Source organism: Physeter macrocephalus, chromosome 6 (assembly GCF_002837175.3).
Source record: "Physeter macrocephalus isolate SW-GA chromosome 6, ASM283717v5, whole genome shotgun sequence".
Classification (NCBI taxonomy): Eukaryota; Metazoa; Chordata; class Mammalia; order Artiodactyla; family Physeteridae; genus Physeter; species Physeter macrocephalus.
The window spans coordinates 85,932,293-85,950,404 of NC_041219.1; the positions used below are offsets into that span (position 1 = coordinate 85,932,293).

At 42.8% G+C, this 18,112-nt stretch overlaps 1 protein-coding gene across 1 annotated transcript in view; it reads left to right on the forward strand.

Annotated features, from left to right (window-relative positions):
• Positions 1 to 9,164: 9,164 nt before the first annotated feature.
• The window catches only part of TESPA1 (thymocyte expressed, positive selection associated 1), a 45,108-nt gene continuing 36,160 nt past the window's right edge, over positions 9,165 to 18,112 (forward strand). Inside the window, exon 1 of the mRNA XM_007125698.4 lies at positions 9,165 to 9,314. The gene's annotated coding sequence lies outside the window, so the exon portion shown is untranslated. The remainder of the gene's footprint in view (positions 9,315 to 18,112) is intronic.

The window sequence follows — 18,112 nt, forward strand, 5'->3', positions numbered from 1 at the left end:
AGGACATCTAAAAGAAAGAAGATATTATTTACCAGGAAAAGAACTGGATCTCTTGAAAGATGTAGAAATAAAAGAACGGTTTTCCTCACCCTCAACCCAATGTTCTTTTCATCATAAGTAAAAAGTGTGATAACATATAACAGCTAAATTCTTTGCTCACTTACTATGTACTGGGTGATATACTAAGCTTTATATACCCTCTCATTTCACTCCCACTACGCCAGAGATGTGCACTATTGTTGTCCCATGTTACATGAGAAGACTAAGGCTTCAAGGCTATGCAGCTCGTCCAAACTCACATCGCTGGTTAATGATGGCAGGGCAGGGATTCAAATCCCGACAGCCCGCCACTCGCTTCATCACCGTCTTCCTGTGAAACACACTCTTCCTTCAAGCATCATCCCACCCTTCCCTCGGTGTCCAAGCTGGACCTGACAGGTTTATCTACCCCCATAAAGTGACATAAAACTTCAAAACTCCACAGAAATCTTCCTTTATGTCAATCCTAAGCCAGTTCCCACTCACATTGCAGCCTGTTATTTCGGGGAGTGGGAAGACATATAGATACTTATTGGGGATCTTTTTCTTTACTCTCAGAGTTAACTTTGCCTGTGGTTTTTAACGTTTCCCCTCCCCTAAAACGTCCTGCAAATTTGTCCTCTGTTCTGTATCCTAGGGGCCTCTTGTCTTTTAAGCAAAAAACAGAGGAGAAACCTGGTTCTTCTTTTGCTTTTGTACTTTGAGGTTCCATCGCTCCTTCGGCTCTCTTGTTCCCAGGCAAAGATCTCCCCCAGGGGCCTTGAGAGCCACTGGGAGTAAGAAGGGAGAGAAGTCAGCTCTTGCCTCCCGAGGGAGGGAAGGAGGGAGAGAGGGAGGGAGGGAGGGAGGACAAAGGGAAGCTATGCTCCAGGGACTCTGGACAACTGATTAGCTGGAGGAGATGGCCCTGCCTGCCCAGTCCTGCTTGCTCAGCCGTTCAGCATCGGCCCTGCCCCCGAGAGAAGAGTGGCTCTTCTCTAGGGTCCCTGCCAATCTCGTGGGCTCTGGCAAAGGAGCCAAGAAGGGCTCAGATGTGTCCTGCATCCCAAAGCCCACAGGCACCACTGGGCAGCTCCACAGCCCACGTCCAGGAAGCCAGAAGAGGCATCTTGATTTCACAGGTCTCCCTACCCCTGAAATCCTCCATCCCTACAGATTTTACACCCTATGTTTTCCCCCCTCAGCCACCCGTATCCTCTCCCCCCTCCTCAGAAGAAGGAGGGACAAGCTATAATTAGAAAAATATTCTGACTGAAAGTCAAAAAGGTTAATTTTGTCACTAGCTGTGTGGGCAATATCTTCCTCTATAAAATAAGACAAATGGCATCTGCTCTTTATTGCCTACCATGCTGGGAGGAAAATGCATATTAAGACGCTGGTTGTATCAGTTACTGAGACAATGACAAGGGTTGCTCTTAGTATGGCCATCGCAATGAGGGGAGCAGAAGGGATACAGGTTTCATAATCAGACAGACCAGGGATGAAATCCTGGCCTTATTATACGGAGACTGCTGGAACTCATTTTCTTCATCTGTACCTTGGGAATAATAATGCCTGCCTTGAAGGGTTGCTGTGAGATTTAAGTGAGTGGATGCATAGTGAAACATCTAGAAGAGAAGTAGGTGGATAGTGAGAGCTTAAAAAATGTTTGTCCTCTCCCAGATTCTAATGGCCCCCAAATCCAACCCAGAGCTGTAGGCTCCTGCAGTTATCACCGTGTTGGTTGTGCCTTGCACAGGGGTGTCTGCCCAAGCGAGCAAATACAGCCAAGGTGGGTGCTCTGAGATCGGGCAGCATTGACCTGGAAGAAGGGTATTTTTTCCCCCTCTAATCTATCAAGGTTCTCATGTGCTAGACTCAAGGTTAAAAGATTTCTTGAAGCAGGTTAGAACTGCAATACCGGAGTTCTGTGCAGAAGAAGGACAATATACAAGAGTTAAAGATAGTAAAATCACTCACTCTCTCTCTCTCTCTCTCTCTCTCTCTCTCACACACACACACACACACACACACGCACACTCACACACCACACACAAACACATAATGCACAGACACAGCTTCCAGAATGATTATTTCTAAACATGGTTCTAATTATATCCTACCCTACTCCATATATTTTTGATATATTTTTGACTCTCCACCATTAAGAAAATATAGTACCAAAACTAGTAAGTGAAAGTTTGATAAGGAATAGGATGTTTACTTACTTTCAAAATATTTAAAAGCACTTATTAATTAAATAGGAAAATTATAACTTTACAATAAAAGACAAAACAAAAGGAGAATACTGCCTCGGGTTACCAATAATGGGAAAATTTATGCCATGTGCTTCCTGATGTGATGCACTGAGAAGGATGTTACATCACTTACATCATCCTGACCCATGAAAGTTGTCTAACCCAAAGTTAATCACATGCAACTGCAAAAAGACCAACTTGGGGGACGCTCTACAGAATAGAAGGACTATACTCTTCCCAAATGTCAAGGTCATGAGAGAGAAATGGAAGTTGAAGAGCAGTTCCAGACAAAAGGAGACAAAAGAGACGTGAAATCTATGTGCCGTGTGTGATTCTGCACATTATGGGGCAAGAAATGAAATTTGAATAAGATCTATATTAGATAATAGTATTGTATCACTGTCAAATTTCCTGATTCTGATCATTGTACTAGAGGTGTAAAAATCAGTAGCTTTGTTTTTAGGTAAAGGGTAAAGGGGCATAACATCTGCAGATTATTCTCGCATGGTTCAGAAAAAAAAAAAGAGACGGTGTGATAAAGAAAAATATGTCAGTCAGGGTGACAGATGTCCTGGAGTTCTCTTTATTCTTCTTAACAGTTCTTCCATAAGTTCGAAATTATTACAAAAGAAAAATTTACATAATAAAACAAAGTTCAAACCCTGAACCATGACATCCAAGGATTTCTTAGATCTAGCCTCAAACTGTCTGAACAGTCTTATGTTCCTCTCGTTCTTCATCATACAACTCACCTTGCGCTACTTGAGTTTTCCCAAACATAACCTATATTTTCCACCTTGGTACTTAATGCTCACTCAGATCTGCCAGCATAACCTTCATTTTTTCCCTCAACCTTTTGAAATCCTATTGAACTTTGACCCAAATAAAAATTTACCCAATCTGAAGAAGAAACCCTCATTTACCCACTTTAGCCCCTAAATCCAGCCAGTGTCCTGGGTTAATTCATCATTTTGGGTTAGGTCAACCTTCTGGACTGTGGGCTAGTTGCTGATGCCACCTAGTAAGTAACCACAACCGGAACTCAGAGAATTGGTATAGGCTGCCACCTGGTGGTCTTTAGGGAAAAAATTATTTGAAGAATTCATCTGGGAGTTACAGAGGTTTGTGGGATGGGAAACGTCAGGACACACAGATTCTGCTTAAAGTCTCATTTAATTCATCTGTGGGTTATCAGATCCACTCTACAGAAGTGGATTTTGAAGACTAGAGTTAATATACATTCATTGTTTTTCCCAGAGTATTTACTCAACAAATGGTAACTAGTATTATTGGAAACAGAAACTATTATACTGGAAAGAACCTTAAAGACCATTTATTTGTATCTGATCATTTTGTAGTGAATCCTGAAATCCAGGAGAGATGCAGAGCAAAGCCTAAAGGACAGGCTTTTGGACCCCTCACTCTTTTACCAAATGTAGGTCAAAAGAAACAAGTTCATCCTGAGTGCAGCAAAGATGATAGTATGTGATTGTAGAACACTTTGGTTTAAATCTCATTCACACCCACCCTCTCATTTACTCCTACCTTCTAAGGTGGGCCTGGCCAGCTGCTAGGTTCGAGCTGGTGAGGGCAGGAGGGGCTCCAGAGGAGGGAACTGCTCCTCCAGGGAAGGAGGGAGGGCAGTTGTGACAGGAGCAGGTGCCTGCGAAAGATGAGATGTTTCCCCCAAGAGGTCGGTTAGAGCAACTCGCCTTTCAAAACTGGGGTGGTTATGCTCCAGTTTTACTTTCTCTTGTATGTGAATCACTTCCTTTCAGATTCTCTCTCTGTGCTTCTCCCTGGTTCGGCTTCTTTTCTTTCTTCTCACTTCTTCCTCTTTCTTTCTTTCTAACCCTAACAAAGAGAACTCTCCTTGGAGCCGAGACTCCTGCCCAGACCAAGGGCTGGGCTGGATGCTACACGATCTCCCTCTCTGCATCTCTCCCTCTGATCAGAGGCTGACGGTTCACTTCCTCTGATTAACTGACACAACGCGGATGAAGCATTTTGACATCTTTCCAGCAACCCTGGTGTGTTGTTCTACCCCCATCACTGGTGCTGCCCCACACCCTCCCGTGCCTGCCTCTCCACTCCGCCCACCGGGTCTCTGGTCCACTGTGTCTGGGGAGAGCAGTCTCGCTTTGGGGGAATGGCCTCAGGGCTTCAGAGCTTCCCTTCCGTAGAGATGAGCGAAGGACGTAGGCTTAGAAAAGAGTCCCCCGCTTCCCCCAATCTGTTTACCTCCTGCCCCGTCCTCACCGGAACCCAAGTTCTTGTGTTCTGCCTCTAAACCCTAACCCCACACTCAAACCCTACATTTTTTCCCTGAGACTAAATCTACAGCAGCCTCCAAATTCTACCTGCTGTTGTGGCTTTTCATGCCTATCCCTTTAAGGTTTTAGAGAGCTGGGCCTAAAGACCCCAGCTTAAAATTTTTCCCAAATCCGTGAGGTCACCAGCCTGCTGGCACTTGCTCCATAGTTTCTCGAAGGTTCCACCCACCTTAAATGCTCTTTCACCCAAACATTTTGATTGCATTTCAGTCATCCCCCTCCGTTCTTTTCCTACCACCAGTTTTACCATTGCTATGAGCGTTGACTTTGTACCAGGTTCCTGGTAGAGAGAGGAACCCTCCTAGAAGCCCTCTTTTCTTCTAGGTAGGGAGTCCAAGCTGAAAATTATTCCACATTTCTCATTCCTTAAGTCCACAGGGTTGTCCTAGCCCCCAAAGTCCTCTGACTCCCATCCTGCGAGATCCCCAGATCCCTCCTCTTCCACTGCACTTACACTCACATCCTGTGGACCCCAGGCTCTGTCCTCCTCAAAGGGGTTATAAAACACTGAGCTCACTACGTGAATCACACTTGAGACCCCAATGAGGCCTTTAAGTTAAACAACGTGCTTCTACATTAAACAGCCTTGATCAGATGAAAGCTAGCACATAGGCTTACCAGATAGTCAAACGATCTGTGTTCAAATCATATGAGTATGACAAAAGACAGGAACGTCATTATTTAATCTAGAGAAGGCAGAACTGAAATGGATGTAGTGGAGGACAGCTTCCCCATAAGTAATTTTCTCGGGATGCTCCTCCAACAAAACAAAACAAAACAAAAAGACTAAGACATTTGGGAAACAGAAACTCCTCAGAGAGTCACAATTCGTATCAGCTTATTAAAAGCTTTGAGAAGTTGTGCCTTAAAGCATCAGGTTTTTCTTTTGTTAACCATGTATTTTCCCAAATTATTTGATCGCACCAGAGAGTAAGCCCTCTAGGAGACAGCATTTCATATTGTCTCTCTTTGTATCCCCCTGGAGCTAGCTTATCTCTGGAACTGAGAAGGTACCCAATTAAATCAATTTAAATAGAATTATCATTTCAGATCTCTACAGGAATACCTTCTGCAGAGGCCTGTGACATATTGCTCTTTAGTTCTGCTGGACTTAACAACTAGGGAAGAGATAGCAAAACAGAACTAAGAACTTTCCTGCAATTAAGTTGAGTGATTCAGGGAATGGGAAAAGTTAGCAAATCCCATTTCTTGGAATGCTGTACTCACAGAGCACAGAAGCAGAGAAAAGGACAAGATGATCTCGGAGGACATTTTCTGGTGTGGAGAAAGTTCAGAAAACTTTCAACTCCTTGACGAGTTGAACCCTCACCTTCTCCCCTAGGGTTCCATCCACATCCTCTCCCCACTTTTGAGCCTTTGGCGCAGGAAGGAGACAAACTCACTCAAACTCCCACATTGGTAATTTGAAGAGACAGACTCAGTGGAAAATGGCTGTTTGCAAACCCGAAGGTGTGAAAAAGAGAAAGCTGAGAACTGAAATGGAAGCATGTCGCTTGCATCTGGGCCTGGGCAGGGAGGCCCAGCTGCTCGGCCCAGAGCCGCGGCTGGGAGCAGCAGCTTCTCCATCCTGGGACAGCCTCGCTGGGCAGCTGTCCTGGCTCTGCCCCAGGTCTGGCTGGGCAGCTTGCCAACTAGCTCTCAATTCTATAGCTTCAGAACTCATGCCCAGCCCCAGCTCATCTGTTTGATGACACCTCAGTGCTCAGAAACTGTTCTTACTTCTCAGTGTTATCAGGTTACATGTCTGGAGGATAATATCATTCAAAAGCAATTTTTACTTAGCTTTGCAAAGGCCAACAGGTGTTTTTTTTTTTTTTTTTTCCCGTAATGCGTTCTCTCTTATCTTCCTAGTGATTTCTTACCAAAGATCCGTCACTTAATAGTTTCGTTTTCGGTAATAAACCACACACGGGTACATGAAAGAAGAGAAAAACGGTGTATGTACATATTATAGGTTTCTAGAGCCAAGAGAATCTTAGAAAATATTCCTCTATTTGTCAGAAGAGGAAACTGTTAGCCAGGGAAGTTAAGTAATTGTCATATAGCTAGTGTTAAAGCCAGATGGCTTTTTTACTCCCAGTTCAGCGTTTGTACTAAATTTCATAAAGCATGGAGGGAGGCCACCCTAAAATGACAAGCTGGCCATGTGATAAAGTGTTGAACTGACAAATCACATGGGCAGCAGAGAGCTAACTCAACATGTCAGATGGTTTAAGCGTTTTTATTTTTAACCAGGAAAAAAAAAATGAACAAAATCTCCTAAAAACCTCCTGAAATCCTGAACTGCATCTAGCAGAAAAAGGACAATTGGTCAAGGTTTCAGGAAGCCTGTGGAATATATGATCAGAGAACTTTACAGTGTCAACTGAGGCTCTTAACGTTATTAAAGGACAGAGGAAGAGTAGCTGAGAGAGAAATACTCTACAACTGAGAAAGACGACAAACATAGAAGAATATTCTGCCTTTCTTTGTCCTCCTGGGAATCATATAGCCTTCACCCTAATCTTTCAGCAACAGCTTATAAAGAAGCAAACATTTCTTTAACAAACAAAATCTCTAGAAATTTCCTTGTGAAATGGCTCCTTTAATCAGTAAGGTCACTTTGATGGATACAGGGATATAGCATTTCAATTTATAGATATATTGAAAACGTTGTACTAAAGAGCCTTAAGAAAATAGCCGCAATTTGTTGAGCATTTGCCGTGAGTTAAGCCCTGGACTATATACTCTACATTCCTTTTTTTCCTATAGCTTTGCAACCAGTCCTTTAAGATTATCTTCATTTTGCAGATAGGAAGTTGAGGCCTGGAGGTGTTAATTAATGTGTCCAGGACTACAGAGTCACCTAGCACCAGGGTGTGACTCCAGAGCCAGATCTTCTAACCTTGAAACCACCCATGTTTATCAAAATGTTGGCATTATGGCCGGGACAGTCATTCCTGTTGCTGAACAGTCCTGTGCCTTCAGACACTTTCAGCATCTTTGGTCCTCAGGCACTAAATACCAGGAGCAGCTTCCTATCACTCTAAAAATTAAAATGCGCTGTAGAGGTGGTACTTTCCCTGTCCCCACATGTTGAAAATAACTGTTAAGGAAATTAATGAATTTCAGAAACTTAAGGTTAAAAATAATTTTAAGATTTCCATTAGTTAGTTTTTGTAGTTAATTTGTACAGAAAAAAAAATAATGTTAAAGAGACCAAGGGAGTGCTAGCATTGGCTTTTTTACTTGTTGATTTTGAGTTAATTCTCGGAAAAGCATATGTTTAGCACCTACTATGTACTGGGAAAATATGTTAGACCTTTTTATCCCTACATATAAGTGAATGTATTGTGTGTGTCTCTGTGTATTAGAGAGAGAGAGAGACATCAAGAATTATTATTTTAATACTACTTAGCTTTGAAGAAAATAATGTTTAGAGAACTTAATTTGCTGAGCAGAAATTTTATTTAGGCTTCTCCACGATACTATAACTGTATTGTGAATATCCAATGAAGTTGTCCTATTGGCAATTGGAAATGGAATTTGGGAACATGGTAAAAAGAGATCCAGCTGTAGTTATAGCCATAAATTTTGGGGGAAAAAAAGAATGAATATGCGAAAGTCAGTCACAGTTAGCACATCAGAGGTGTGTCTTGTACAATAAATATTATGTTAAATATTTATAAGTAAATGACACAGGGAAGGAAACAGAATTAGGACCAGGAAAGAAAGATAGGAAATAACTTGAATGGTGCAACATCAAAGAAGAAAGAGTATTAGGAAATATTGGAGAGATAAGGAGAGAGGTATCGTCAAGGATGCTGAATGCTGGTCAGAGGTGAAAGTGATAGAGGAATGGGAAAAAATTCTAGAGTCTAGTAAGTTTCTTGGAACTGAAAGCCAATAAATTGAAGACGTCTCCAGGGTGTGACAGATTTTGGAAAATCTTTGGAAAGCAATCATTTATTTTAAGAAAGAAATACTTTGAATTGGTTTGAGCATGAAAACAAAACATTAAGAAGTCAACACAGAGAAACAGTTGCTTACAATGGTGCAGTATTTGAAAACAAGCTTCTGGGGAGTTTACCAGAGTGTGAAAGAGTTACGAAAACAGATCCACTCTGGCTTAGAGCCCTCTCAAGTGTGTGATGGGGCTGTAAGCATCTTCTCTGAGATAAATGTGAGATAATTTTTGGGAGAGAGCCTTACCATTTTTAGACACCTCTCCTCCTGGAGACAGAAGCTTTATGTGAGGCAGTGGGGTTATTTGAGGCAGTTATATGGTTAGAAGACTTTCCTATACACACATCCTTAAATGAGCTGTACCTTCCCCTTAACAGGAAAAGATCTCCTGTTGTCTTGCAAAGACCACAGCAGCTCTGTGATGGGACGGGCTCCCTGGTGGTGAGCTCCGGGGACCACGGATATTTTCTTCTACAGTCAGTCTGCCGAGCTAAAGAGCAGAGGATGTGGCCAGGGTAGGAGGAGGGGACTGTACATATGTGAGTGTATGTGTGTGTGTGTTTTCTCATTTCCGCTTCCTCTTTCAAGCTGGCAACAGCATTTTAATGAAGACAGAGAGAAAGATACAGTATGCAATATGATACCTTCTCCCTGTCCTCACCTCCATCCCACCCGGGAAGGGCTGTGCCCAGCTCTGAGAACTGCTTTGCCTCAAACTCAGCTGTTTACCAGCGAACAGGTGAGTACAACTTCCACCTCAATTTTAAGACTATACTGATTTAGGATGGTGCCGGGAGATAGGAGGAAACAAATCAGAGAAAAATCAGGCTGCGAAGAAAATGGAAATGTCAGGAGAAAAGCTCCCACATCCCTGACTTCAACCTTAAAAAATACATCACTGCACCTCTTGGAACAAGGTCTCTTTATTTTTTTTTTCCTTCCTATTATCAGAAGGGCACTCTTGCTAGGGTCACAGAACATGGGTTCCTTTGACGGCCTGAATTAATATTTAGGAATTTTTCGTCTTTCTCACCTGAGAAGTTCCTCTCTGTGTCTTGCTGTCCTCACTTTTGCTTCGTTTCAATCTAACGGAAAAGTTCTCAAGGAGAAAAGTTTCTTAGCTTCATCTGGGTCCCATTCTAGCATCCATAACTCTGACTCTCGGGAATACCTAGCCAGAATTAATTTTGCTTTTTGTGGGTATGGCCACTTTCTTCAAAGGCTGTAGAAGAAAGTTGTTGAGGAGATAACTATAGCAACATATACTAGGGTGAATGGGGAGGGAGAATTTATACAACTGGACGACACCGGGCCAAATTTACTGGAAGGCTCAAGATCAATAACCACCTGTCAGGTTTGGTGTTCAAGCCGTACATCTCAGAGATGGATCGATGAATATATTGACCGCTTAATGACCTGTGTAATCCTGAGGAGGGATGGGGTCTGCTCCTCCAACACACCTGGTCTCAGTGGTAGCCAGGCTGAGCATGTCACCACCTGCATGAGTTTGGGGGAAGGTAGAGGAGTGGAAAGATCCTCTACGCTGGGGTTTTCCCATGCCCTGCTTGCTACTGAACCCACCAGTGTGTGGAGGAGCACAGGTGTGTCCCCAGTGCAGAACAAGGACAAGATGAAAGAGCCCCCCAGAATTGATAAGACCCCAAGTGTTTGGAAGAGATCCCCAGTGACTCTGTCTACCACAAATAGCCCTAAATAGAGAGGCAAGGGAACTTTCTAGACAGAACACAGCAGTGCCCAGGATAGGAGGTTGGAGGTTGCAGACTTGCGACCTGTGTGTCCAATCTTCAGTTATTAGGCTTGAGTGATTAGAGCTAAAGATCTGGTCTAATTTTCATGTAACTTGAAACATTATTAGGAATAAGGTAAGACAGGTTTATTATCTATCTCTACGGAGAATATCAGAGATAACAAGCTAAAGCTATCACAAGAGAGATAGAAAGAAATCTTACAAATGATTTTTTCTTCACGTGCACCCCAAGGAGTTTAGAAACTCTTTACAACCATACTAAAGACACTTTCTCATAACTCCTTTGCTCTACTGAAACTTAGATGGAATCCTGTGATTGAGCACAATGTAGTAGCCATGGAGAGCCAATACCATCATTTGGTTAATGACTCATATTCTGTTAGAAAATGGAGAGGAAGTTTGGTCCCAGCCCAGGTCATGATTCACACAGTAAGAGGAAATGATCAGACATCTTTCTCCACTTGATAACTGCCAACTGTCCTGTTTACAGCCTAAAGGACAAGACAAAGGTGGGCATTCCAGTACCCACAGTACTGTGTGCCCAGCCCACACACGGGCCTACTGCAAAAAGGCTTAAACACAGATTTTGAGAAGAAGAAAAGAGGGTGTAGATATTGTGAAAGAAAAAGAGGGAAGAATAAACATGAGTATCTGAGGGACAGAGCTTCTTTACCAAGGAAACGAGACTGAAGAATTAAAGATAGGAATTCACAGAACTACCTCAATGATCGAGAAGTCTGCTTATTCTCACTCCTGTTTCTAGACTGAACTACCTGTAAACCAGTCCAGGAAAGCTGATGTCTCTTATTCTTGATGCCTTGATGATAGCCCATCCAGATGAAAGAATCTAGTGTCTCCCAACACGGACAGCACGTGATCCCTTTTTTCCAAATGTACAACTTTAATATTTCCTGTAGGAGTTTACAAGGCTCCCCTAAAACTCATCCACAACATGGAGGTAGAAGTAAGTAAGAAAGAGGAGAGAAAAAGAGGCTGTAGATGGTCTTTTTTCGGGATTTATTCCGCTAAACTTATTTGTGGGAGGGAGGGGATGAAAAGGGAGAGGAAACGAGTTACAAAAGTGAATGGGCATTTTTCTTGGTATTATTTATCAAACAGCATCCCTCTTTTCTCCTCAAATCAATTGAACTGCTCCCTTAGACCACAAGAAGTCTCAGGATGCAAAAATGCTGCACTCAGGGTAATTTTTGTTCTGCTGATCTTCCAAATGGCAGTGACATGGGAGAGGATTAGAGATTAGCAAGACATTGCCTATCTGTGAAGGAGTGTGAGAGCCTGTTGCAGGGGTTGGGGGTATGGAGAATGGGGGGCAGTCAACCTGGCTTGAGGTGGAGTTTGTCCTCGTTGAAAACCGAGGAATTGGCTGTCCTGGGATTTCCCACAACCCCTTGCAAGAGTGGTGATGTCTATCTTGGCTGTGACTGCAGAAAAGACGCATAAGTTGCGGAAGGTCTTACAGGCCCCATCATGGAAACTCCGTTTCCTTTTTCTCTCCTCCCACGCTTGTTTTCACTCTCAGTCCCAATTCACAGGCACTGCTGGGGTATAGGCACAGTACAGCCAGAAGAGAAGAGAGGTCTGTCTGATACACGTCCCGGGAGGAGGCCCAGCGTGCTTAAGAGAAACCTAAGGCTGGGTCTTGGAAACCAAGAGTGAGGAGGAAGGCTGTGTGATATAAAGGAAGAAAGCACACACCTGGGACTCAGAACTTGTGTGTGTCCTGTTGATAACAGTTAATATTCTATGTGACTTCAGATAAGCCTCTCTCTCTCTCTTTCTGTCTCTCTATCTCTCTCTCTGTGTCAGTTTCCTTCACTGCAAAGTGAGTGATCAGGATTAGATGATCTCTCTGATTGCTTTGGGCATTAAGTAAGAACAGAGGACCTATTTACTGCTTAGTTTTTAATCTCTTCTTAACAGCATCATCCTTCTTTCACCATCTGGATTTGATGCACATTTCTGTACCCTGCTGCCCACTCCTTCTCCTTCCTTCTTTCCTTATTCCTGAAAATGTTCCAACTTTAGTGAATGGCTTAGACTGAGGGGAAATTAATAACAATAATAACTATATTTATTAAGCACCTCCTTTATACATCAGGGACTTAGTATGCATTATCTGATTTTTGATTTTTAAACCCCAATAACCCAACAAGTTTGGTACACTCTCTGTTTTACATATGAAGAAACTCAGGTTTAGAGGGGATAAGGAATTTCACTGAGGACACATATGCAGTAAGTAGACAGAACTGTGATTTCAGACAAGCTTTACTCTGATTGCACAGCCCCACACTCTTTCTACAGTTTTCCTCCTCAAGAGTTGGCCATCCTTCCTAGACCCCTTCAAAATATCCCCACAGTAAGACATCTGTAACTAGAGCTGATATTTGGCAGGTACAGATTGGTAGGCCCATATGGTTGCTAAGATATTAAAATATGTTCATATCAAATTATGATAAATATTCATCATTCCAAGACTGCTGAATGCCCATCACTAACCCAGCTACCCCAGCTCTTCCCACAAGACTCCCCAGATGGCACCAAAAACTCAGTGCCAAGCTAGCCACGCACTTGTAGGACCCAGTCACAGGACTGTGACTGGTATCACCTCTGAGTTGCCTGTGCTGCTCCATAACCATTGCTAAATGTTCCGAATGCCACAACAGTCTAAAAGTAATGTGAAATTCCAGGCAGACTCTCTCCTCTGAACTAGAACCTAGTTGGGCCCTGGCTGCTAAACCACTCTAAGCCTGAGGAAGGCAAAACTGCTTCATAACCATCTAGTTGGAGTCAAGGTGGAAAACTGCACTAATAACCAAACAAAGCAACTCTTCCTTTACTAAGATTGTGACAAAGTCAAGCATAAATTTCTTTTGGTTTATCTGCCTCTTCTATACTAGACTATAAAATGGAGAGTTCATCTAGCATGTGAAATAGAGAAATCTCCTCACATAGTTTCTCCTTCCTTTATCCTAAATTACATTTATCAGTGATACCTGCATGGTGATCTTAGGTTATTCTCTTACTCTATTATTAGTGGAAAGATGATACAACTAGAGTCAGACTAATGTGAGTTTAAATCTCAGCATCACAGGATCCTAAATATATGACCTTGGACTAGTCATATATCTCTCTGAGCTTCAGATAACAATAATTAGCTCCAAGGAGATTGCTGGGATTAAGTGAAGTAGTTTGTGGGACAGTTTTATGGATAAATATAAGGAACTCTATACATCTCAGTTATTATGAGTACCTATTGCTTTGACTTGCCCATGTTTATATAAAGTGAATCTCTGACTACATTCCTTAGAAAAGAGACTGGAAGTAAGTGATGTTCTCGGTGTAGTAATAATCACATACCCGGAAAGGTTTTCTCTGCTAGTAAAGTTACTGCTTCTGCTGATGATTTTAGTTGGAAGATATTCCTTTCAAAGCTCTGAAACAACTCGCTAGTCTTTTTAAAAAAAAAATAAATTTATTTTATTTACTTATTTTTGGCTGCGTCGGGTCTTCGTTGCCGTGTGTGGGCGGCTTTCTCTAGTTGCGTCGAGCGGGGGCTATTCTTCTTCACGGGGCGCCGGCTTCTCATTGCGGTGGCTTCTCTTGTTGCGGAGCACAGGCTCTAGGCGCTCGGGCTTCAGTAGCTGTGGCACGTGGGCTCAGTAGTTGTGGCTCGCGGGCTCTAGAGTGCAGGCTCCGTAGTTGTGGTGCACGGGTTTAGTTGCTCCGCGGCATGTGGGATCTTCCCTGACCAGGGATCAAACGCGTGTACCTTGCATTGGCAGGCAGATTCTTAACCACTGCGCCACCAGGGAAGTCCCCAGCTCCCTAGTCTTAAACCATTAATGGTGATTCCTCTTGTCTAACTTCAATCATGGCTGCTGCAATTTCTGCTCTGAACTATAATATCCTCAGAAAAAGAGAATTCTCTCCTACTGTACTTGGTTGTAGTCAGATTCCAGAACACTCAACAGATTGTGGAGAAATATTTTGGGAGCAAATCCCTAGAAAAATGTAGGAAAGAAGAAAAGACAGAGGACTGAAAATGATAGCAGAGGGCGAAAGGAGGCTTTGGGGTGGTTCAGGCAAGTAGAAACAGAACCAGCGTGGCATTCGTGATGTTGTTTTTTTTGGGGTAGGGGGGTGGTTAGTGGGAATGTCAGAGAAAATACATCAGCAGGCATCAGACGTTCATCCCCACAGAAGATAGACTAAATGTAATATTATAATCTAAACCAGCATCAAGAAAAATGGTACTCAAGATTCCAGAAGGAACTTTTGACCAGGGAATAAAAACTTACAATGAAAAATTCTGGAAAATATTTTTTTAGGATAAGAGAAATTGATAGTTTCAGCTTATAAGTTCAGTCAGATTTGTGTGGCCCTATGTTCTATCAACAAAGGGGGCGTGACTATGCCCCAAGCGTTTTTCCTCTTCATTAGAAGGTATCCATAATATATACATTAGGATTTGAGACCATGTGGAAAGTCGGGAGCCCCTGGCCTATGATACACACTAGAGGGGGATAATATTTCAGCAGCAGTGTGACTCTTGGTCCTCTGCAGGTACAGTATCTACTGAGCCCCTTCTGTTGCAATGTACCATGCACTGCCCTGAGGTAGGATTTAGGGGACAGGTTACAAGCAATGGTGGATAACGGCCAGAAAGGTAAGCCACTTACGTCTTGTTGAATGTGGTCTAGGCGCATGTGCTGGGTGCTGGTGGTGGGCAAGAGAAGGGAGATGACTTGAGGAACCCTTCAAAATGTAGATAGAATGTGTTTGGGTAGAGGGGAAGGTGGCTGAAACTGGGTAAGCTAAAGCAAAGAAGCAGAAAAGTTCAAGAAGTGCTGGGGGTCCTTGAGCTCTCCTGACTGAATCACACTTCTTGGGCTGCTTCTCAGCCTCCCTCATCCAGGCTCACCACTTTCCTGGGTCACTGAAGGTTTTAAGTCCAAGAACCTCGTAAGTCAGTGTTAATTTGAAAGGGAATTTGTTAAATGGCAAGTAACTCCAGAGGCCACTGGACCGTTTCCTAATTCTTACAGGAAAAACTACACAAATGCATCTTTTGTACAGGTATTATTCCTACAAATATTTCAGACTCAATTGGAATAAATTCATAAACATTGGTGTTAGAGGCGAACTTTTACAACATTGAGTCCCACCAATTCATTTTCTAGAGGATGAAGTCAATGCCCAAATAGAAAACCTAATTGACTTGCCAGAAGTCAGTTAATTGGACAGAAAGTCTAGAAGAACACCCAAGACTCCTGACTCCCATCAGTGCTCTTTTCACTGCACCAAACTCCATTGTACATCCAGGTGTGTGTTTTTGTATGACTTGTTTGAAGGAAGTATCTCCATGCCCTCTCTCTATCACAAGGACCCTCCATGCTTTCAAAGGTGCCATCGTGACAGCTGTGTGCATCCATCCTTCAATTCTTTCTAACACTCTCACTGCCGATGTGCTTGTCTGATGATCATGTGCCACTTCCTCCAGATTTCCACAAAGAATCCCCAGTTTCTCATCTCCAAGCAGCACAGCTTCCCTCTGTTACCACTAACCAGACAATTCTATTTCTCCCAGCCTCCAAATACTGCTGTACTTATAGTGTTCCCACATAATGCCCTGTGAACAGGTCTCTATAACCCACGTGTGGCAGAGATTGGGGAAAATCAGTTAGGTTCTGTTTTAGGCATCAGGGACATGGCAGTGAACAGCCCAGACAAAAATCTCTGTCCTTGTGGAGCTTCTATTTTAATCAGAAGAATAAACAAATAAATTGGATTAACAAATAAAACATAAAGTATGTTAGTGATAAGAACAATGAAGAAGAAAATCAAGCAGGGAAGGAGCTCAGTGGAAGTGACTATCATCTGGAGGCTGTGGAAGCCAGGCCTGGCTTCATGGAGAAATTGGTTAAGAGTTGGGCTTTCAGGTTAAGTGTGCCAAAGGCTGAGAGGGAAGAAGAGGGAGGGGAAAAACATGGGGAAAGCCTAGGGTTGAACGGGGGATAAGCATTTTCAGGGGGCAGAGGGGAAATGAGCCTGTATGAGTCTGACATATTTTCAAAGATGTAGGAGGAGTGTGGGATAGATTCGCATCACAGAGGATGCTGAAACCAAAGTAGAGGCCTCTATCACTCATCTCAATTAGTGAGATTCTGACACTGTGCTAGGCTATAACATCCTCATTGAGAAACTGAGCCCAGAGAAAGGGATTGAATTTGCCAAGGCTATACCATTAGTAAGTGGCAGAAAAAAGTGTGGGAGTTGAAGGTTCCTTCCTTCTTTCCTTCTTTTTCTCCTTCCTCCCCCTCCTTCCTTTCCTCCTTTCTTCCCTTCTTCTTGCCTTCTTCCCTCCCTCCCTCCCTTCCTTCCTGAATTCCTGAACCTTTTAAATTCCCCTGATCACCAAATTAGTTCTTCTTGTGACCTGAAGATTTCTTGTGATTTAGGTAAAATTCATTTGCTCTGGAAATTAAAGACAATAGGCAAGTCAGCCTTTGATAGTTTCTTCCCCGGACTGACTGACACCAACCCATTCAATATTTTGGATGGAGGTGCAGGACTAGGTAAATGCACACTAACAAGGCTTTTTAGACTCTTTCCCTAAATTCTTTATAGTGGCAGTTTCGTCCTCAGTTTATCACCTCATAACAGCTCTGGCCAAATGACAACGAATTCTCTCTGCTACCCCTCTTTGTGGCTTCACTATGCACCACAGACTTCATTCAGTTGTTTAATTTCCCCTCAAAGGCACAGGCAGTGGAGAAAGGTCCGGGTGTCCAGGGTTAATAAAGTTTCATAGCGCCAACTGCTGTCTCTCCTTGGGGGAGAGACGTGCCTTAGGCTGGACCTGCAGTAAAAGAATTTAGATCAGACAGCAGTAATTACTGTACTATTTTTCTCTGGATATGTTTTGTCTGTAACAACCAGAAACATCCAAAACAATTTTATTGCGCTAGAAATGCATTTTATGTTCAGGACTTTCTTTTCAAAAATAGGTATTTTAGTGCCTAAATTGTTGAATGCTTCACTGATGATTTTGTTTTTAAGTGTTTGAGAAGCAGAAGTCTCTGGAAACTGGCACTCTTCTTATTTATTTCCCCCTTTTATTTTTCCTTACTCCAGCAGTTAAAGGTGTAGCCATGAGGATGAAGCGTTTATGGCAGCTCCAGTGACAAGGGCTGGTCCCACCTCCACCTGTTCACTGTGGGGATTGTGAGCGCAGCTGGTGGGGAAGAGGCAGGAGGGCAGAGTATAAGCCAATGACTGTACATTAGCCTCAAGTCTTTTTAAGCTCTATTTGGACAATCGAATGATTCATCCACTCTGTCTTCCTCTTTGAATAAGTGCTGGTGCCATCAGAATGTATCTCTTGGAAGAATACAGAGGTGTTGATTAGGCAGTGTTAAATGAAATATTAGCACACTGATGAACTGGACAATTAACTCAGAGCCATGGAGAAACCCAAGCTGACAAATTAGAAAGTGATGATCCTGAAAGTGGTAACTGCTAATTGCTTCAGGCAATGTCTCCTTGTTGTTTTTATTATGGGATTCTCCCCACCCTCATCCCTACCGCCCCCAGAGAAATCCTATGCTAAATAGGAAACAAAACAAAACAAGCCCAGAATGACTGTAGTTAGACTGACATCCTGGTTGTGAGACCTTAGAAAAATCCGTTTAACCGTTGAGATCTGAGACTTCATACATCTTTATGAGGATCAAATAAAGTGAAATTTA